A 24,017-nucleotide genomic window follows, 5' to 3' on the forward strand; every position below is an offset into this window, starting at 1 on the left:
TATTTCTTAACTTGGGTAGCAAACAGAGCAAATGTAATTATTCTTTAAAAGTTGCAATTGCTGTGTTCATATCTTAGCCTGCATTTCCTGAATGTAGAGGCCTGACCATGAGTAGTTTCTCTTGAAATGCAAGGTCAGGAATAATGGGGAGAGTATAATGTGGAAGAGGGAATGCCAGTTCAGTGATGTTATTTGTGGTCAGTGGGGGCTCAGTTCTGTAGAACTGTTGAAAACTGTGTGTCAGAACCAATTACTCTAGGGAATGAAGATAGAAACATTCATCTACCTGCTCGCATGTCCTCTTGGAATGGCCGAGGGAGCAGCTACAGGCATCCCACAGGTGAAAGTTAAGAAACTATCATCTTAGAAATCAGAGACAAGTGCTATTACTTGTGGTGAACAGCAGGTTGGCTCAGCAATGACTAGAGTAAGATATGTTTGACTAAAACATATGAGATGCAGGCAAGAGGTATCCAATACATCTTCTAGGTACATGACATATTTCACACTAACCTACTGTTGGTGGGAATGCAAACTGGTAAAGCCACTATGGAAGTCAGTTTGGAGATTCCTCAGAAACCTGAATATAACCCTACCATACAACCCAGCCATCCCACTCCTTAGAATTTACCCAAAGGAAATTAAATTGGCAAACAAAAGAGCTGTTTGCACCTTAATGTTTATTGCAGCTCAATTCACAATAGCTAAGACCTGGAATCAACCTAAATGCCCATCAACAGAAGACTGGATAAAGAAATTATGGGATATGTACTCTATAGAATACTATACAGCAGTAAAAAAAATGAAATCTGGTCATTTGCAACAAAATGGAGGAATCTGGAACACATCATGCTGAGTGAAATAAGCCAGTCCCAAAGGGACAAATATTTTATGTTCTCTTTGATTGGTGACAACTAACTGAGCACCTAAAAGGAAACCTGTGGAAGTGAAATGGATACCATGAGAAACAATGACTTGATCAGCCCTTGTCCTGACTGTCCATGAACAACTTAATACTTTATCGTTTTTAGTATTTTTTTGTTCTACTTAATACTATTGATTGAACTCTTTAATTAACACACAATTATTCTTAGGCGTTTAAAATTAACTGAAAAGTGATCCCTGTTAAATATAAGAGTGGGAATAAGAGAGGGAGGAGATGTACAATTTGATACATGCTCAACTGGACTTGCCCCAAATGGTAGAGTTAGAAACATGCCAGGGGATTCCAATTCAATCCCATCAAGGTTGCATGTACCAATGCCATCTCACTAGTCCAAGTGATCAGTTTCAGTTCACAATTGATCATAATGATAGGATTAGGACTCAAAGGGATCACATACATAAGACTAGTGTCTGCTAATACTAACTGATAGAATTACAAAGGAGAGAAGGATCCTACTTGGGAAGCTGGATACACAGCAGACTCATAGAATGGCAGATGTCCTAAACAGCACTCTGGCCTCAGAATCAGCCCTTAAGGCATGCGGATCTGGCTAAAAAGCCCATGAAAGTTTCTCAGACATGGAAAGCCAAGACACTCTGGCCAAAAAAAAAAAAAAGACCTAAATGAAAGATCTCTATGAGTGAGATCCCAGCAGAAAGAACAGGCCATCAAAGAAGGAGGTACCTTTCTCTGAAGGGAGGAGAGAACTTCCACTTTGACTATGGCCTTGTTGAAATAAGATTAGAGTTGGTGACTCAAAAGGCTTCCATATCCTTGACAACTCATGATGAGCCTTGGATGATTACTGACACCATAAACAAAGAGTGTCAATTGTTAAATCAACAACAGGAGTCACTGTGCACTTACTCCCCATGTAGGTTCTCTGTCCTTAATGTGTTGTACAATGTGAATTAATGGTATAACTAGTACTCAAACAATACTTTACACTTTGTATTTCTGTGTGGGTGCAAACTCTTGAAATCTTTAGCTAATATATACTAAGTTGACCTTCTGTATATAAAGATAATTGAAAATGAATCTTGATGTGAATGGTATGGGAGAGGGAGTGGGAGATGGGAGGGTTGCAGGTGGGAGGGAAGTTATGCGGGGGAAGAAGCCACTGTAATCCAAAAGCTGTACTTTGAAAATTTACATTTATTAAATAAAAGTTAAAAAAAAATAAAGTGGAATAAGGCATTTAGCCTGGTGATTAAGATTCTTATTAAGATGGAGGCATCTCATATCAGTACTTGAGTACTTGGCTCTGGCTTCCTTGCACAACCTGGGAACCAGTGGCAATGGCTTAAGAAATCGGGTTTTGCCACCTACATGGGAGATTTGGACTGAATTTCCAGTTCTTGGCTTTGGCTTAGCTGGGGACCATTACAGGCATTTAGGGAGCGAACCAGTGAATGGGAGCCAGTGTGTGCTCATGCTCACTCTCTAATAAATAAATATCAATGTCTCAAAAATTAAAAGTAAAGTCATATAGTGTCCCCTTCTCATTAGCCAATGGGGATGGGCATCAACATTCTTGATCATTGTGGAAGACATGTTGGGTGGTCCCAAAAGACACATGCTCCATTCTCATAGCATCGAGCTGTTGCTTCAAAGCTGTTCCAAGCAGGGACCATAATCTTTGCATCTAGATAGGGCCCTGAGACAGTTCTCATCCATGAAATGTGAGCAAGATGTGATGTGCATGGCTGTCAGGGCTAAGTTACAAAGAAATGCCCTTTCTTCTTTGTTTCTAGATGGCTGGAGAAGATCTAGCAGGATAACAGTCAATATGGAATGCAGAGGCATGAGATGGATTTTCTATCACTTAAAGCCACTCTGGTAAAGAAAATTCACATTCAATATTTAGTGAGAGAAAAAAATCTTATTTTTTGAGCATCTTTGCCAAGATGTAAGGATTAATATGCTGGCTTACCCTAATATATCATAATAATAATGACTATAAAGAAGTAGAATGCTGACCTAGAATAAGAGTTAGCAATAAACAAGGACAGACTTTATCTTGGTTTTCCTATTGACTGAGTGCAATCTAATTCTCAATAGCTGGCATTGACCAGGACATACACAGCAGCCCTGGGATAAGACAGGAGCAATCTGAGATATGAAAGATATGAACCAGACAGACACTGATAATGTTGCGGTAGAATAAATGACCCGGGGGACCCAGTGTTGTAGCACAGCAGGTTAAGCTGCTGTGTGTGCTGCTGGCATCCATGTTGGAGTGCTGGTTTGAGCCCTGGCTGCCGTGCTTCCTGTCCAGCTCCCCGGCAATGCACCTGGGAAAGGAGCAGAAGATGGCCCACAAGTACTTGGGTCCCTGCAGCCCACATGGGGAGCCTGGATGGAGTTCCAGGTGGGAAAAAAAAATGGCACCAAAAGCCCAAGATAGAGTGCTGTGACTAGGACTGCCATCAGCTTGAATTTTAGATATCAATGAGAGTGTAACCACATACAAGTAAACTTCAAAAAGTTCATGGAAAATGGAAGAAAAAGATAAAGTTCATTTTGGTGAAAATTTTGTTTTGAAATTCATACATAGTTTTTGTGTAATGCACATTTCCCACAGACTTTAAAAATCCTACATGTGCATGGATTTCATAGTTTGCTTCAAAATAAGCCATTCTTTTAATTCTATTTTCCATTACCGTTTTGAAAAACTTTTGCATGAACAAATGTTTTATTTTTCAGTATTTCAGGAGACACAGACAGACATACAGTAGTGAAAGAAGGCATATTCATTAGGTTGTACAACACAGGGTCCAATTGAGTTTGACATTAGTTTCCATGACACATTGCCTGCATCATGGGCAAAGTTATCCCTTTCCCAGTTCAATGTGACTGTGCAGTTCCTTTATGTCTGGAGGTGGTGTGACCTGTGTCTCCTACCCTGCATTCAGATGGTCATGTGGTTTGCTTGGTCAAGAGGAGGTAGATTAAGGTGGAGTGACATTATATCAATTTGGAGTCTCAGCCTCAAGATGTCTTGCCAGCTACTACTTACTTTCCCCTGGCTATTTATTCCAGGCAGCTTCAGCTAGTCAGCTGGAGGGTCATACTTGCTGAGGCCAGCCTAGATCAGCCAGTCCCAATTATTCAACTGCCTCTTTCCTCTACGCTGTCCAGAGCAGGGAGAAAGGAGGTATGAAAACTAGCAGCTGGACCCATTTAGATGAGGGAAGGTAAATCAGATTGCCAGAAGGCAAAGTGCTGTGTGTCTATGGATAGGTAATGATAATCTCCTCTCTCTCTCTCTCTCTCTCTCTCTCTATCTCTATCTCTATCTCTTTCATTATTTAGTTGAAAGGCAGGAACACAGATCTCCCATCCACTGGTGCACTCCCCAAATGCTACAACAGCCAGGAATGGGCCAAGCCAAAGTCAAGAGTCAGAAACTCACTGTGGGTCTCCCAAGTAGGTGGCAGGGATCCAAGTACTTAAGTCTTCACTTGCTACCTCCCAGAATGTAGAGAGGGGAATAGAACCCAGGTGCTTCTATATGGGATACAGGCATCCCAAGCAGTGGTTTAATTGATGCACCAAATTCTTTCCCTGGGAATGGTAGTCCTTGATTTGGCTAAAGAAATGGACATTTATAGAGTGGAAACTTTTAGCATAGGGTAGCCAGCTTCTCCTGAATTATGATCACTATAAAGACGTCTAACTGCTTTTGCATATAAAGGATGAGTGAAAAAGCAGAAATAGGGGCATGGTTGGGGCTTATGCTTGAGTTGGTTTAGTTTCTTTACGGCTGAAATTTCTGAAATTGGCATGGTTATAGTTTTGATTATATTTACATAGATTATAGTCAAAAAGAAGCATTTTAGGAATGATACAATATTTTCAATAGTATCTTAAAATTCTTAATGAAACCATTAGATATTGGATTACTTCAGTACATATAGTTTATTCATAAGGAATCTGTGCCTATTTCTTTTTGCAAGTCTCAAATGTAATTTTACTTTTGTAATTTTCAAGAATATATTCTTTAGACATCATGTTGTACAATAGACTTCTTGAACTTATTCCTATCTCTGAGATATTGTATCCTTCAGTCAATATTTCCTAACCATCCTAAGTTGCTCTTCATTCTGTGCCTGGTAACCACCATTCTAATGTCTGCTTCTGTGGGTTCAATGTTTTTAGATTCCAAATATAAGTGAGATGAGTTGGTATTTCCCTTGCCAGGCCTGGCTTATTCCACTTGACATAATGTTCTCCAAGTTCACCTATATTACTACAAATGATAAGATTTCCTTATTTTTAAGGCTAGAAAAGTATTTTTGTTGGGTATTTACTCATAAACAACATCTTTATCCACTCATCTACTGGTGAACCCTTAGGTTGATTCCATACCTTGGTTATTGTGAATAGTATTGCAATGAATATGGGTGTACAGATGTCTCTTTGACATACTGATTTCATCACCATTGGTTATACTTGCAATAGTGACATTGTTAGATCACATAGTCATGGGATTTTTCATTTTTTTAAGATGTGTTTCTAAGATTTTTAAATGTTACCTCTTAAAAGTCTCTATAAATTGAGACATCTTAATATATCACAAACTTTTCAGATATAGTTACTGGGAAATATAAAATTATATATTTGGTTTGCTTTTTACTGAGCAGCTTTGACCTTCTGTATATAAAGAAAATTGAAAATGAATCTTGATGTGAATGGTATGGGAGAGGGAGTGGGAGATGGGAGGGTTGCGGGTGGGAGGGAAGTTACTGGGGGGAAAAAGCCATTGTAATCCATAAGCTGTTCTTTGGAAATTTATATTCATTAAATAAAAGTTAAAAAAATAAAAAAGAAAGCAATATAAGCATACATTGTTGTGAGGTAACATATTTGCAGAAAGAAAATTTCAAAAGCAAGGATGTTTAAAACTCATAATTTGTAAATTTCCAGTTGTGTTTAAATTTAAAATTCTGTTTAAACTCAGAACTTTCTTGGAGTTGGGGAAAAACAAGTTAACTGCTGCTCTTTGACGTTATTAATCTTTATAGTAATGTCAAAATTTTTCTCTGCAACAAAAGAAACATCTTGTTACATCACATTTGTTCAAGAGTCTGACATTTAAAAATTTGATAATTTGATAACAAAAAGGTTGTCCGAACATCAATTGCTACTACTTCCGACAGAAACAACCCGAGTGGTTAAATGATGCTTGAATTATTACCGTTTAGCAGTGCTAAAGGCTAAAATTATTTGCTTTCTCTTGTAGACTATACAAAGAAGGACAAGGTAAATTTATTTTAAAATTGGCCCAAAAAACTTTACTTGAATGTTCAAAACTTAAATTTTTGCTGTTTGTTTCAACTTGACATTTCAGGCAATCTTTATAAGGGTGAAAAGTATTTCTTGAAGGCATAATAAATGTTAAAAAACTCTAATCTGGAAATAAAACCATTAGGTGATTAAATAACATTTAAAAAAGTAAAGTTGGTGTTGTAACTACATGCTTCATATTTCAGATATTGGTTTTTAAGATACCAATAAAAGAATGCCTTATAGAAAATAAAGAGGGCTCCAAACCTTCCAAACACATGAAACTTTTAAGTTCATCAAATACTAAGTTTAGCTTTACCAAATATTCCTAGTTATTATTAATCATCTATCTCTCCTGGGTAATGGAAATCAGAGTATCAGTTATCCTCAGGGGGCTTACTGGGAAGGGGCTCAAGAACTTCCTGGAAAATGGAAAGTCTGATATCTTGATCTGGGTTCTGGTCACATGAATGTATACATATGTAAAAACTCAGCTGTATATTCTTGATTTTTATCTTTTATTATATGTAAATCATTCCTTTGCTATAGCACATGGGTGTGGCATCAAGTCAAATGGCTACTTGATTTTATCCAGCAAAGGTGTAGCACCCTGAGAACAGCTTCTGCAAAGGTGAGCCACTGGATAAACCTTGGAATGAGTGCTTGCCAGTCACTGTTATGGATGATGACTGCAGGTAAATGTGATGAGAGCCCTAGAATGTGGATGAACCACTGACTAAGTTGAAAGGCCATTATTAAAGCAGGGGTTTAACAGGACAAGACAATGCAGTGTGGGCCAAGGTTCACTGTCTAAGGGAGTGATAAGAGCAGATGTTGTTGGGTGTTGTTGTGATGGGGTGGGAATTGAGTCAGAGGACAGGAGACTCCCATCTCTTAAACCCAAAGATAGAGAACTGCTTTTTGAATATTCTGTTAGCTCAACAAATGCCAAAGCAATGATGCCATTCTCACTAGTGGAGCCTGCTCATCCAGAGAAACCTGCAAGTCTAGGGGGTTTTCCTTCTGTACAACAGCAGTGCTAACTCTATGTTTCTTTAAATATATAAGCTATACACAGAATAAACTGATATTTTTTCATTTATAATTATTTTTACTAAATGAGACTTATTCAGTACAAGGATAGCAATCTACATTTGTCTATTAATCTGCAAAATAAGATGTGTTCCAACTGTTGACTGGATATAGAAATTATGGTATATATACAATATGGAGGACTATTCAGATGTAAAAAAATGAAATTCTTTTTTTTTTTTTTGCAACAAGATGGACTCAATGGGAAACCATTATACTTAGTGAAATAAACCAGTACCCAAAAGACAGATATCATATGTTTTCCCTAATCTGAGGTAACTAATAGAGTACCTAAAATGTAATGTTTGGAGTAAAATAGACATTTTGAGATGTGATGATTGTTTACAGCCCTTGTCTCTCCCATTGAGGAATGGTGTTTTTTTTTCTTCATACTATTTCTTGAATTCTTTTTTTTTGTGGGGGTGGAGCTAGTTTTATTTATTTATTTTTTGTTTTTGTTGGTGTTTAATTTTATTTAAGTCATGAAAGTTTAATATATTTCATATATACAGATTTAGGAACATAGTGACACTTCTTCCCCTACCCTCCCTCCCATGCTTCAACACTTCCCCCCACCTCCGTCTTGCATTCCCACTCTTAATTTTCACAAAGATTAATTTTTACTATTCTTCATGATTGTATAGTTAACCCTATACTAAGTAAAAGAGTTCAGCAAATAGTATGAAGGGAAAAGGAGGAAAAAAACCCTGTTCCTCAACAGAAGAGACAAGGGCTATAAACAATCATTGAATCTCAAAATGTCTATTTCACTACAATACATTACATTTCAGGTTTAGTGTAGGGTTAAGTTTATGATCATTAAGTAAACTGAAAATAGATCTTTGTAAATAAAGAGCGGGAATAGGAGAGGGAGGAAGAAGAAGTGTTGAAATGTGGGCAAGAGGGAGGATGGGGTGGAAAGTATCACTATGTTCCTAAATCTGTATATATGAAATACATGAAACCTGTATAACTTAAATAAACTTTTTAAGAAAAGATAATGCTTGGGCTGGCGCCGTGGCTCACTTGGTTAATCCTCCGCCTGCGGCGCCAGCAGCCCGTATGGGCACTGGGTTCTAGTCCTGGTTGTTCCTCTTCTAGTCCAGTTCTCTGCTGTGGCCTGGGAAGGCAGTGGAGGATGGCCCAAGTGCTTGGGCCCTGCACCTGCATGGGAGACCAGGAGAAGCACCTGGCTCCTGGCTTTGGATTGGCGCAGTTCCGGCCATTGCAGCCAATTGGGGAGTGAACCAATGGAAGGAAGACCTCTCTCTCTCTCTCTCTCTGCCTTTCTTCTCTCTGTGTAACTCTGACTTTCAAATAAATAAATAAAATCTTTTAAAAAAAAAAGAAAAGATAATGCTGCAATTATGGGACTAAAAAATGTGTTCATATGTTAAAGATTTTGTCTCTTTGAAACTGTAATGAAAAGTTTAAGAATGCACCTTGAGGTTTTGTAATAGCTTGTAACAATGGCTAAAGCAGCAAGGGAATCTGAATCACACAGCAGCTTCAACTGCAATGTCTCTCGGATCCAGCTGCACACTGGAATTGCCTGGGAGTTCACAAACGCTCCTGAAGCAAGGACTCTCCCCAGACAAATTATGCCTGTGGTGGTGTTTCCAGGTGTCAGTAACTACTAAAGCTCCCCTGGTGATTTCGACATGCAGCCAGGTTTGTAAAGCATACCTATTGCTAGAGCTTCTCCACCTGCTACTCAAAGTGTGGTCCCTAGAACACCAAGCAGCAGCATGACCTAGAAGATGGTAAGGAATGCAGGGTTTCAGCCCTATCCAGATCCACTGACTCACAATCTGATTTTTAACACAATTTGGAGACTATTCATTTGTACACTGAAATCTTCCAATTTGCCTTCAATTTACTCCTGAAGTTCCCTTATCATAACCCAAACTATTTCAATTCAGTATGAATTTGGAAAATTTCTCTGTGTTTGACATATTCTATGCATATGTAAAACACATACAGAGAGATAGTTTATTGATATATATGAACACACCTATAGATATATGTATTTTTAAATATGGTTATTATCTAATAAGGCTTCAAGATGGTGTCATAGCAACAGGACAATCCAAGTTACCCAGGGTAAAAATAGATAGTTAAAAAAGGAGAGAAGATATATGCTGGAGATAGAGCCATGGGAAATTTACAACAGGAAGCCCAGGAGGCCAAGACAGACTGGGCAGGTTCAAGCAGAAAGAGAGAATAAGAAAGGGAAACAGTGACAGTGTGGCAGAGCCCCCAGTGGTGCAGGTTAGTCAGGAAATTGCAGGCCTGCAGAACCATGAATAGCAGTGGGAGGGAGAAATTGGTAAACTGCTTTTGAAGTTCCATGCAGGGGGGTGGAGGAGAGGAGGTACAGAAAAGTAAACAGCGAGGTCAGGCACTCGTGGACCACACCCCCCTCCCCCCAGACCTGTAAGAAGCCAGCTGAGGGAAGCCATCTTGACTATTTATATATTCAAATATAAGTCTTAGCCTTCCGAACACATACCCATCAATTGCAGTAGTCACTCTACCATATCCCCCACCCAGGAGCAAAGTTCACAACATTTCAGAATTTATTCTCTGCCATAGAAGCTGAACAATAAGGAAAAGTCCTGAATATCAAAAATTCAAGCCTGTTCCATCAACCATTGAGAAGTGAGCTGGATCCCAGCAGGTGGGGCAAGGTAAACCAGAGCTTGTCCCACTTCCATTGCAATGGACAAGTGAACATGGCTCCAGTAGATGGCGCTCAGTGCTTCCACTTGAAACACACAAACACAGCAGCTCATAAAAAGAAGCCTCATAAGAGAATTTCCCCACTATGACCCTCCCAAAGGAGCACTACAAATCCTCAATAAGGAAGGTGAAGATGAAGATATTGAGCAAATGCCAGGAATGGAATTCAGAAAGCTGTCAGATTACATCGAAACCATCAGAAGCAAATTTACAATCCAAATGAAAAATACTTCCAAGAAATTGAGATATTAAAGAGAAGTCAGAAGGAAATACTAGAAATGAAGAATTCAATAGACCATATAAAATTCAGTGGAAAGCCTTAACAACAGAATAGATGAGACAGAGGAAAGAATATCAAAACTAGAAGACAGATTTCTGGAAATATTAGTAAGACCAGAAAAAAGAAGAAATTAGAAAAACAAAACAAAACAAAAAAAAGGTTAGAGATTTACAAGATACCATCAAGCATGCGGATCATAGGAATCCAAGAAGGTGTGGAAAGAGAGAAAGGATCAGAAGGCCTTCTTAATGAAATAAAAACAGAAAACTTCCCCAATCTAGAGAAAGAAAGATATCCAAGTAAGTACAGAAAGTACATAGAACTCCCAGTAGACATGACCAGAAACAATCTTCATCACGACACATTGTAGTAAAATTCCCCACAGAAAAACATAAAGAAATGGTCCTAAAATGTGCACAAGAGAAATGCCAAATCACATTCAAAGGAAAAGCAATTAGACTCACTGTGGACTTCTCATCAGAAACCCTACAGACAAAGAGAGAATTGTGAGATATACTCCAAGTCTTAAGAGAAAAAGACTGTCAACCCAGAATACTGTACTTTGCAAAGCTCTCATTTATGAATGGAGGAGAAATAAAGATCTTCCACAACAAACAGAAACTGAAAGAATTTAAAATATTTCTCCCAGTCCTACAGAAGATACTCAAGGATGTGCTACACACAGAAACACAGAGAAATGAAAATCACTATGAAAGAAGATGAACACAGAAAAGGATCCAGCAAAAGCACAAAGGAAACCCAAAATACATAATTAAGACAATTGATGGAAACATGGCAGTGCAAAATCAGTACTTAATAATAGTTACCCTGAATGTAAATGGTCTCAGCTCTTTAGTTAAAAGACACAGAGTGGCTAACTGGATTAAAAAAAGAAAATCCATCTATCTGTTGCCTACAAGAAGCATATCTTACTAACAAAGACAAACATAGATTGAAAATAAAAGAATGGAAAAAGATAATCCATGCTAACAGAAACCAAAAAAGAACTGGTATAGCCATCCTAAAATCAGACAAAATAGACTTTAACACAAAATATATTGAAAGAGACAAAGGACACTATATAATGATTAAAAGATCAATTCAACAAGAATATGTGACTATTATAAATGTATATGCACCTAATTACATGTTACTTGGATATCTAAAAAAAATGTTAATGGATTTAAGGGAGAGATAGACCCAAATACAATAGTAAAAGGGGACTTCAATACCCCACTGTCAGCAATGGACAGATCAATCAGACAGAAAACAGCAAGGAAACAACAGAGTTAATTGACACTATAGACCAAATAGACCTAGCAGATATCTATAGAGCATTCCACCTTAGCTACTGAATACACATTTTTCTCACCAATGCATGGAACTTTCTCTAGAATTGACCACATGCTAGGCAATGAAGCAAGCCTCAGCAATTAAAAAATATTGAAATCATATCATCTTCTTGGACCACAATGCAATGAAACTGGAAATCAGCAACTCAGGAATCTCTAGAATGCATGCAAACACATGGAGACTGAACAACATGCTCCTGACTGAAAAGTGGGTCACAGAAGAAATCAAAAGAGAAATCAAAAAATTTCTGGAAACAAATGAAGATGACAATACAACATATCAAAACTTATGGGATATAGCAAAAGTAGTTTTAAGAGGAAAGTTTAAAGCAATTGGCACCTACATCAAGAAATGAGAAAGACACCAAATAAATGAACTATCATTGTACATCAAGGATCTAGAAAAACAACAAACCAAACCCAAAACTAGTAGAAGAAAAGAGATAAGTGAAATTAAGAAGAAATCAACAAAATTGAAACACAAAAAAATATAAAAGATCAGCAAAATGAAGGGCTGGTTTTTTGAAAAAATAAACAAAATTGACAAATCATTGGCAAAACTAACCAAAAAAAAGAGAGAGAGAGAGAGAGAGAGAGAGAGAGAAGACATAAATCAATAAAATTAGAGATGAAAAAGGAAATGTAACAATAGACATCACAGAAATAAAAAGAATCATCAGAAATTACTACAAAGAGCTGTATGCCAACAAACTGGGAAACCTAGAAGAAATGGATAGATTCCTGGACATTTACAAACCACCTAAATTGAGCCATGAAGACATAGAAAACTTAAACAGACCCATTACCAAGACAGAAATTGAATCAATAATAAAGACCCTCCCAACAAAGAAAAGCCAAGGACCAATTGGCTTGATCACTGAATTCTACCAGACATTTGAAGAACTAACTCCAACTCTTCTCAAGCTATTTAGAACAATTGAAAGAGAGGGAATCCTCCCAAACTCTTTCTATGAAGCAACCATCACCTTAATTCCTAAACCTGGAAAAGATTCAGCAGAGAAAGAGAATTACAGACCAATTTCCCTGATGAATACAGATGCAAAAATCCTCAACAAAATTCTAGCCAATTGAATCCAACAACACATCAGAAAGATCATTCATCTGGACCAAATGATATTTATCCTTGGTATGCAGGAATGGTTCATCATTTGCAAATCAATCAATGTGATACATAATATTAACAAAATGAAGAACAAAAACCATATGATTACCTCAATAGATGCAGACAGAGAAAGCATTTGATAAAATACAACACCCTTTCATGATGAAAACTCTAAGCAAATTGGGTTTAGAGGGAACATTCCTCAACATGATCAAGGCAATTTATGACAAACCCATGGCCCATATCCTAATAAATGGGGAAAAGTTGGAAGCATTTCCACTGACATCTGGAACCAGATAAGGATGCCCATTCTCATCATTGCTATTCAATATAGTATTGGAAGTTCTAGGCAGAGCCATTAGGCAAGGAAAGAAATCAAAGGGGTTCAAATCGGGAAAGAGTAAGTCAAACTATCTATTTGCAGATGACATGATTCTATATCTAGGGTATTCAAAAGTCTGCACCAAGAGACTATTGGAACTCATAGAAGAGTTTGGCAAATTAGCAGGATATGAAATCAGTACACAAAAAACAACAGCCTTTGCATACACAGACCATGCTACAGCTGAGAAAGAACTTCTAAGATCAATACCATTCAGAATAGCTACCAAAAAAATCAAATACCTTGGTATAAATTTAACAACAGAAGTCAAAGATCTCTACAATGAGAATTACAAAATATTAAAGAAATAGAAGATACAAAAAAATGGAAAAAAAGTCCATGTTTATGGATTGGAAGAATTAATGTAATCAAAATGTCCATTCTTCCAAGAGCAATTTACAGATTCAATTCAATACCAATCAAAATACCACAGACATTCTTCTCATATCTAGAAAAAATGATGCTGAAATTCATATGGAGGCACAGGAGACCTCGAATAGCTAGAGCAATCTTGAACAACAAAAATAAAGCCAGAGGCATCATAATCTCTGACTTTAAAACATATTACAGGGCAGTTATAATCAAAACAGCCTGGTACTGGTACAAAAACAGATAGACCAATGAACAGAATAGAAATGCAAGCAATCAATCCAAACATTTATAACCAAGTTATATTCAAATAAGGAGCTAAAACCAATCCCTGAAGAAAGGACAGTCTCTTCAACAAATGGTGCTGGGAAAACTGGATTTCCACATGCAGAAGTATGAAGCAGGACCCCTATCTTACACCTTACATAAAAATCCACTCAAAATGGACTAACGACCTAAATCTATGACCTGATACCATCAAATTATTAGAGAGCATTGGGGAAACCTTACAAGGCATTGGCATAGGCAAAAATTTCTTGGAAAAGACCCCAGAGGCACATGCAATCAAAGCCATAATTAACAAGTGGGATTACATCAAATTGAGAAACTTCTGTACTGCAAAAGATACAATCAGGAAAGTGAAGAGGCAATCGAGAAAATGGAAGAAATTATTTGCAAACTATGTAACTGATAAAGGTTTAATTACTAGAATATACAGAGATCAAGAAACTCCATAAAAACCAACCAAACCAACTAGTGAAGAAATGGGCAGTGTCAAATGGTAAATTGATGCAAAATATACTTATTTCCTCTTAACATACAGTTCCTCTTAACATACAGTTTGCCATATGAGCCTGAAACTTCTATTGGGAAATGAAAAATCTGTTTCTCTTCTCCTTGATTTTGGGTTTAGTCACATGATTGTATCTGACCAACAGAATGGAGCAGAAGTGATGTAATGCTTATTTAAGCCAAGGTTTCTGGAGGCTGTGAGGCTTTGAACCCTGCCTGGTTGCCATGTGAACAACACTAGACTATCATTGAAACCCAAGAAACACGTAGAGATGAGACTAGGGCATCCCAGCCAGCCTCTAGCTGATTCAGCAGCTGACACATGCTTGAGCCTGGATGAGAATAAACAGACTAGCTGCAGGACACAGGTCAAATACCCTGCCTGTAGGATTGTGAGAAACAATAAATGCTTACTGTTTTAAGCTCTTTTTTATTGTGGTAAAAAATACATTAAATTAACCCTTTAATTTGGTGGCCTGAAGTATATTCACAATATTGTATAGCTATTAGCACTATTAATTTCCAGAACTTTTTCATTATTCCAAGTAGAAACTCTATATCCATTAAGCAGTACATCCAGACCCTATTACCTCTAATCTACTTTCTGCCTCTAAATTTGCCTGTTCTGGGTCCCTCATATAAATGAATCATAAAATACTTGGTATTTTGTGTCTGGTTTATTTCACTTAGCCAAACCCTCTCAAAGCCCATCCATGTTAGCATGCACAATACTTTCATTACCTGTGGGTGGGTGTTTGGTCTAGTAGTTAAGCCACTGGCTGGGACAAACACATCCCATGTCAGAGTGCTTAGGTTGCGGTCCCAAGATTTTTCTTCTTCTGCAAAAAATGTCATTCTACCTCTGCTCTTGACTCTACATTCCTGATTATGTGTCCCAGAAAGGCAGCTGTTAGTGATTTAGATGGCTGGGTTCCTGCCACCCTACGGGAGACCTGGTTTCTGGCTTTTGTTTGGTTCATCCCTAGCTATCTGGAGAGTAAACCAGAAGATGGGAGTGCACTGTCTCCCCACCTCTCAAAAAATTACTTCTTAAAGACTAAATAATATTACATTGTGTGTTTGTGTGTGTAGTTTTGTTAACTCATTCATCTGTTGATGGACATTTGTGTTGTTTCTATCTTTTAGCTATTGTGATAATGTTGCTGTGAACACTGGCATACAAGTACCTATTACAGTCTCTGCTTTCAATTCTTTTTTAATATACTGAGAAGTAGAGTTGTTGGATCATATGGGAAGTCTGTGTTTAGCCTTTTAAGGAACCACCAATTGGTTTTCCATAATCCCATTTGCCATCCTTACCAGTAATGCACGAGGTTCTAATTTCTCTCCAATTTCTCCACATCTTTAAAGCAATTAATTTCCATTAATTTTTTTATAATAGTCATTCTAATTGGTATGAAGTGCTATTGATTTGCTTTTCCCCAGGAACTAATTATGTTAAGCATATTTTCCTGCACTTAGTGATTTATCTTCATACATATTCAATTCCTTTGCCCATATTTGAATTGGATTGTTTGTTCTGGATGTTTTTAAGTTGTGGGAGTTCTTTATGTATTCTGAATATTACTCTCTGATCATCTATGTGATTTGCAGATACTTTCTTCCATTCTGTGGCTTATCTTTGCACTCTCTTGATGGTGTCTTTGGATACACGAAACTTTTAATTTTAATAAATCCCATCCCATTCTTTTTGTTTCCTATCCAAGAAATCATGGTCAAATGCAAGATTATAAAACCCTGTCCCCATTTTTCTTCCTTTTACCCTTCCTTCCAAAGACACAGCAACAGAAAAAAGAAAGATGGGCACAGGAGGAGAGAGGAGAGAGGAGAGAGGAGAGAGAAAGAGAGAGAAAGAGAAAGACAAAGAGACTGAGAGTTCTTTTTTTACTGGTTCACTCCTAAAATGCCCGAAGCCAGGAAATGAGCCTGGAACTCCATAGGGTTCTCCCATGTTGGTGGTAGGGGCTCAAGTACTTGGTCCATCTATGGCTGTTTTCCAGGTGCAAACCCAGGAGACTGGAAAAGAAACATAGTAGTTGGATTTGCTCCAGCGTTCTTATGTGGAATGCAGGTGTCCTACAATCTGCTGCCATGATATACTCCACTCCTCATTTTTCTTTTAAGAGTTTTAAAGTTTTATATATTATATTTAGATCCATTATATATTATGTTTGATCCATTTTGAGTTAATTTCTATATATGGTGCAAGGCAAGGGGCTGATTTCATTCTTCTGCATGTGGATATACAGTTTTCCAGCACTATTTGTTCAAAAAACTGTCCTTTCTCAATGAATGGTGCCCTCTGATTTGCTTCTTGGAATATTCAAATCCATTGGTCTTGATGTCTTTCCCTATACTCACACCATACTATTTTTGGTTTCTATTATACTTTTGCAGTGAGTTGTAAGATCAGGAAGTGTGAGTCCTCTGACTTTTAAAAATCCTTTTTAAAAGAATGTTTTGGCTATTTGGAGTCTCTTGAGATTCCACATGAATATTGAGATGGTTTTTCTACATCTGCAAAAAATGCCATTGAGAGTTTGGTAAGGATTGCATTAAATCAGATTTTCATCTTAATAATACTAATTGTTCCAATCTATGAACACAGAATGCCTTTCCATTTATTTATGTATTCTTTAGTACTTTTCAGCAGTGTTTTATAGTTTTGAGTGTGTTGTAAGCTCTTTAGCTTTAGTGTGCTTTGTTACACAGAATAATTTGTGACGATAGATGAATGATTCATTATTGATATTAGTCCAGGTCACTGATTCTAAGCCAACTGATTTCTCCACTGGCTAGAAATCTCCCAGCAAGGGATTAACATTTCTCATTTGCAAAACAGGTTGTCAAGGAAACTGTTTTTCCCCTGCCCTCCTGTGTTCCCGAAGAGTCTTCCATTGGAATAACAGTTTTGTCTTCTCTTGCCTACTCTACCCAATTGTCTGCTTGTGATATGGAGTATGAATTATCTGACGGGAAAGAGTTGAAGGGTTAGGCCACATACATGGCTCAAGGGACCTTCTCTGCATTTTTCTGGTGAGTTTATCTGTCTGTACAGCCTAGTGTGTTCTATTTCCATGTGGAAAGGACACAGAACTTGTCTTCTAGAGATCAGAGTTCCTCTCGAATCCCAAATAGGCAAGTGATGAGTGTGTATTGAAGTAAGTGGGCTGGGTCAATATAGCTTTGCAGATCTCTCTCCCATATTTAAGCAGCAGTGTAAGGTGGAGGGGTATACTGTATGAAACCTCATTGTAAGTGGGACTCCACAATAATGAAGTTGATATTTGGATCTCCATCTATTTTTCTCACCATCTAAATATAAGAGAAAGTCTGCAAAGATATTCATATTACCTTAACCTCATGTGTAGAAAGAATAATTTGAATTATTCTTGGAAGTGAAAGAAAACCAAGCAGGAATTCCAAGAATTCAGAAACTGGGTGAGGAAGATACTAGCACTGGTGAAACTGAGGAGAGGGCAGGAGACAAAGACTGATGCAAAGGGTGATTTCCATAACAATAAAATTTCCCTGTATTAGTCACCCTATGTTGTTGCCAATCTTTTACTTTTGATCTTCCAATAACCCTAAGAGAGATATTATTATTTCCCTGCATTTTACATATGAGGAAAAGGAAGTTACCATTGGCCAAAATTCCACAGCTTTTAGTGATTACAGTAGATAAATATTATTTCAGTTCTTCCCCACTCCCTGTAATAATTACAAATCCCATCCTTTATGGATGACTGATGTTTTCCAGTAGAATATAAAGAATATATATCCTTGATCCATTGACTTTGGCCAAGACTATGTGTCTTACTTCAGCTGTTGAAATGTTGGTGAATTGACAAAAGCAGAGGCTATTTTGTGCTTTGCTTGATAGCTTGAGTTCCTTATATGTACCCTGAAAAGAACTTGGCTTATGAACTTGCTAGTCCTAGCCCACAACCTGCAGCCAATTCTTAGTGACCTGAAACCCTAGCAGACTAAACCCTCCAACCTACAGATCCTTGAACAGAAAAAGAAATATTTGTTGTTCTAATCATTAAAATCATGGGAGTTGTTTGCTATGTAACATTTTTGCAATCATGGTTGACTTAAGTAGTGGTGATGTCAGAATTAAATTCAAAGAATATCTGAACACAGAGCTCTTGCCCCAAATATACAACCTAGGGAATAATATTTTCCATGGTTATCCTTATTGTATTCAGGGGTGCAGAGCCCCCTCTATGTCTGGGATGTGCTCACCTGTCACACCTTAGTCATTTTTATGAGTAGAGCTTTGGGCTGATTTCTCAGTCAGTTCCTGACTTTTTTATGCATTTCATTCTGTTTTCATCATTTTGTACTGCAGGAATTTTCTATGCTAGATTGGTAGCTAGTAAAAAGCTTGGTTGACATACAACATTTGTCAGAGTTGAGATTAAAAACTTCTCTAAATCAATCAAATGTGACTACAACATCTCCATGAATGCAGAAAGGAACCTCTCTATCAACCAAAGTTTGGTTTCCTCTAAGGGAATAATTGGATTTAATTCAAGGAATTCTCCATCTTGTCTGAATATACATGTAATGGAGCTTTAGCAGACAAAAATATCCATTTATTCAATTCACTCTTTAACCAGAAAAATAACAAAACAAAACAAAAAACACACCAACAAAACAAAACCAAAATGGCATGTCATCATCACTCACACATTTTAGATCCTATTCCTCTAAGTCACAGATGGTTGGCTGAGACAGAGTTGGCTTTGAAGCCAAAGTCAAGTTGATTTATTTTGCCTCATTTTGCCTTGGCACAGAACCCAGGAATCTGGGAGGGACCACACTGGACACAGGGGCATTGCAAAGCAGAACTAGCTGGTAGGTAGAGTGGCCTGGAGAGGAAAATTCAGAGATCCCTCTAGAGTAGGAAATGGCCAAATTGCCCACAAGCTACCTGCCCAATGACACAATGACTTTCTTAGTAGATTCAGTGCTCAGACAGTGATGTAACCCCTTTTAGCCTCTACTGGGAAATGCTTCTGGGTAGGGAGGTGAAACACTGTTAACAGAAATAAGCTTTACCAGGTAGCTAGGAGGCAGCTATCTGTTTTGTTGATCTCTATCAGCACCACTTCTATTTTCTTCCTCCCACTCCTGTGAATTCCTCCTACTCATACCACCACTCTCTGTAAGCTTTGGGTATTGCTCTACTCCAGTTAAACAGACTCATCTACAGCTCAGGCATAGCTTCTGCCCCCAGTGGAAAATTCATGACTGTCTTTTCATATTGTTTTTCTTGACCACCAATTTTCCCCCTGCAAATCAATCAGCCAAAGCTCTCTGGAAACATTCTCCAAGATTGGGCAGATTGGGCCTTTCTGTCTCCAGACAGCTTCTGGATTCCAGTAACTTTTCTAGATTTAAGGATCATATTGGAGTGCTTACACTATGATATGCACACTATGGGGAGAGCATTCTGCCTCTGTGTATAAGTTTCATAACACTGTGAGATGTGTACTACTGTTATCCCTGCTTCACAGATGTGGAAACTAAGGCATGACCCAGTAACTAAGAAAGCTGCGTATTTGAATCCAGGACAGTTCACATGAGATCATTTTACTAAACCGCAGGTAAACTGGTGAGTTAGGGGGCATGAAACAGGGCACCTATTTGACACCTATAGTGGGCTTTGCAAGCAGAAATATTTAGGTTTAAATATCTCCTCTGCCACCTGCAAATTGCAGAAACCTCTCTGTATGTATCAGATTTCTTGTTTGCAAAAATATACATAATGATATATTGCTAGATTGATTGGAGGGAGGATCAGGTGAGAAAGTTCTGTGTTGTTAACATGTGCCTCAGTGCCAGGTACATAATGGCAACTATTACTGCTTCCCCCTGGGGTTAGAGTGGAGAGAATTTGGACAGACCAGATGGTCAGAAGCACACCTGTCAGTGGCAGCTTTTTTGCTTCAAATTCTAGATGCTCAGTAGGTGTTTGTTGAATGAGTGAAGGAATAAAAAACTCAAAATCTGGGTGGTGGCCTGGGAGGGACAATAAGTGCAGCTGTAAATGGTAGCATGAACATTGATGTAGCTCATAATGTTGAGTGAGAGGACTGAGGCACAGTACAGGAGACACTGTATGTTTCCATTAAAGTAAATTTCAGAAACAAGCAAAAGCCCATGATGGAGTCCTACCCTTGGGAGTGACTGAGAATGGAAAGGGCATGAAGTGGGAATCTGCTGGGGGAAAGGGTTGTATAATATGATGGGTTTTGGTCTATGTGTTTTCTTTGGGAAGTCATTGGGCTGTACACTTATGACTGGCACATACAAGTGTATATATGTTAAGTATCAATTATGACTTTTATAAATTGGTGGAAATATAGGCTATAGCTTTTTAAGTATTTCTAGGAACTGCATCCCAATGGAATGAGAAATACAGTGACACCAAGAGTTAATTTTCCTCTGTGTGCGCCTTGAACAAAAAGACTTAAGAAACCCAAATCTTTTAGAAAATTAACTAAATTTTAGGATTAAAAACCCTTAGCTAATTGATGTTTTAAAAATTAGGGGCCATTTTTTTTGTATTCTCAAACCACCTTCTTTTCATATACTTAATCGCCACAAAGGGGAAACGAGTTGCTTTATGGTGGAGAAATCTGACAGATATCACTTCATTGAGTGATCAAAGTGAGCACCTCCAACCATGAAACACATTGAATTCAAGCACCATCTGGCCCAACACAATGGGAAGATCCAGCATTGCTTCTCTGATAGTTGGTGCAAAAGGAGCATCACCTGAGCCTAATTATGAGGATGTATCAGACAAAACCAAATTGTGGAACATTCTATAAAACAATGAGCTTGTACTCATCAGAGGTGCTGAGGTCAATACAGCCAAAGGCAGCTGAAGAATTATACTAGACCCAATCAGACTAACAAGACATGACAACTAAATGCAACAGGTGCTTTTTAACTGGATCTTCACTATTGGGACAACTAGAAACCCTGACTAGGCCCTCAGAAACAAGTGACTAAAATCTTGGTGTTATGTTCAGGTATGTATGTTCTCAGTGGCATGTAGGATGATGCTCCTTAGTCCATTCTGGCTTCTTTAATAGAATATCATGGACTGAATGAATGGCTTATAAATAATAGAAATTCATTTTTCCCCAGCTTTTGAGGCTGCAAAGCTCAAGATCAAGGTACTGGCAGATTCAGTATTGATGAAAACCTGCTTTCTGATTCAGAGACAGCTGTCTTCTCATTATAACATCACACGAAGGGAAGGGCGAGGGAGTTCTTTGGGGCTCTAATCCCCTTCATGAGGGCTCTGTCATGACCTTGTCATCTGGCAAAGTCCACACCTCCAAATATAGTCATATGGGGTTAAAGTTTCAACATATGAATTTGGGGAACACAAACATTCACCCTTTAATAGGTAGGAAATACACAATAGGGCTTTTGGAGGTGGTACAGCATCAGGTTGGCAAATTAAGCTCACCAGATTCAGGACAAAAGATCCTATATATGTTACTTACAGCCTTTATGTCAATTTGTTATTATTTGAAATAAAAACAGAGAGTAGTTTCCATGGCTGCTTTAGTCAAGAGGATTTGATTTCAGAGGACAGTCTGGGAATACCAGTGGACATGCTCCCCTTGGATTGCAGATAAATTGACCAGCAATCTTTAGCTGGGACAAGATACCCATGATACTAAGTAATATTCTTTTATTTGACTTTGATCTCCTTCTCTACATATCTGATTGGGTATTTGAAAAAGAGAGATGTGTGTGTGTGCTTTGTGCACATATTCTGAAATTAAAGGCAATATTATTAGGAGGGCTTTAAGATGAATTAATTTGTAGGAAGCTACTGAAACCTTTGAATCATTTAGATTAAATTTGCTTTGCCAGGCAGGCCCACTTCCACCCTATTCTGTTATCGGTGGTAGATTGGCCCTGACAACCCTAATAAATTACACCGTCCAGCTTCTGCTGCTGATGCTGATACCACTGGTGATAGAATAAGAATGAAAGAGGAGACAGAGAAAATCTAGTCACGGGGGATATTCAGTGTGGTAAAGAATAAAGCAGGCATCTGCAGACGTCGTGAATTAATGATGCCTCTTCCCCAAGTTACACGTATTACTTGAAAAGCATGTATTCAGTCTTCTGGTGGAAGGACCAGGATGACAGAAAGCATTCATTGGGCAGTCAGACAGCCGAGCTTTGTGCAGCAGAGTGCTGGAAACCATGTAATCCTCGGCACAAAGATGAGATTTTTCTCGATGTGGTCTCTCTAGTGATGAAGATGGACTTGCTCTGGTGCCCCAGGTCAGTGACTCTAATTTGGAAGCCTACCAGTTGACCTCCAGGTAGAGTCTAAGTTGTGCGGATGAGCCAAGAGAAGAAGTCACCCTCAAAAGAAAGCCTACCAGCACCATTCTAAGTAAATGAGCTCATCGCCATCTCCCATACTGACAGGAATCAGAGATATCATGGTTTACCAGTGCAGACACTCATGAATCCAACCAGAGGGCAAAGTATGGGTCTTTGATGTTTTCTAGGCACAGAAAGAGGGCTGAGCATTCCTTTCCTCCTGTAAAGTCTGTATTTGGGGTGATGATTGAACTGAGCAAACGAACTCATTACTGGACAATTCTGGAGGCCTAATGCCCACTGACAATTCTTAGCTGTCAGCACTACTAGAGTCAGGAATACCAGGGCTTTTCTGCATTCGGACACTGGATGTGTTCTCCTGAGAATTTTCACACTAGTAAAACAAAGCATTACAATGATTAAATTTGAAAAGGAACTTGAAATATATCACCAATATGTTAGTTGATGACACTTTAACACAGAAAGTATATCTTCCTGTTTAAAATTGAAATGCATTCTCAAATACTGTTCGCAAATGGAGTCAAAAGAAACATACACAGAACAAGTAGCCTGGTAACAATTTGAAATCCATTCTACAGAGGGTTTGAAAACAGCACCTGATGGAGGAAGAAGAAAAAATGCTAAGGGGTAATTTTCCCTTGAAGTAATCAAGTGTGGTAGCGTTTAGTTGATTTATTTTTAATTTGACACAGCTATTGTTTTCTAAGAACTGCACAGGATAGATTTCAAAAAGATTCAAGTCTGCCCCCTAGTGTGAAGATAGATAAAAGCAACTGCAGGAAGGCATCTGTTGAAAGTATCTTGTGAGAAAGCAGGTATCACAGTGCTATATGCAAAAATTAATGTATGTCATAGGATAGTCAAGTCCAAATTATTTTTTACATTGAATTTATGTAAAACTGCAGTAGCCCCTATGTAAGACACCAAAGAAATGAAATAATTAGCCTGAGTTCTCCAGATAGCCAGGTTATTATTAAATATCACCCATATATACACTGTTCCCAGAAAGAGTTTGATCATGGCTTTGCACAACAGCTTTGTGTGGTTAGTTATTTCCATTGCATTTCTCTGGCCTTCTCCAACAGAATTGCTAGGCAGAGGGTGTTTCATTCATACTATGACTGGAAAGTGATTGTGGGTGTAGCATTCTTTTTTTTTTTTTTTTTTTTTTTTTTTTTTTTTTTTTTGACAGGCAGAGTTAGACAGTGAGAGAGAGAGAGACAGACAGAGAGAAA

General features: G+C 38.0%; 1 protein-coding gene and 1 long non-coding RNA gene across 2 annotated transcripts in view; one reads left to right on the plus strand and one right to left on the minus strand.

The window, feature by feature from the left end:
* Window positions 1-24,017, minus strand: part of PAK5 (p21 (RAC1) activated kinase 5) — a 313,813-nt gene that overhangs the window by 48,657 nt on the left and 241,139 nt on the right. The gene's annotated exons all lie outside the window — the stretch shown is intronic.
* LOC127491005 (uncharacterized) overlaps window positions 2,589-24,017 on the plus strand; it is a 39,016-nt gene continuing 17,587 nt past the window's right edge. Inside the window, exon 1 of the long non-coding RNA XR_007919435.2 lies at window positions 2,589-2,785. This is a non-coding gene — a long non-coding RNA (uncharacterized lncRNA). The remainder of the gene's footprint in view (window positions 2,786-24,017) is intronic.

Source organism: Oryctolagus cuniculus, chromosome 11 (assembly GCF_964237555.1).
Source record: "Oryctolagus cuniculus chromosome 11, mOryCun1.1, whole genome shotgun sequence".
Classification (NCBI taxonomy): domain Eukaryota; kingdom Metazoa; phylum Chordata; class Mammalia; order Lagomorpha; family Leporidae; genus Oryctolagus; species Oryctolagus cuniculus.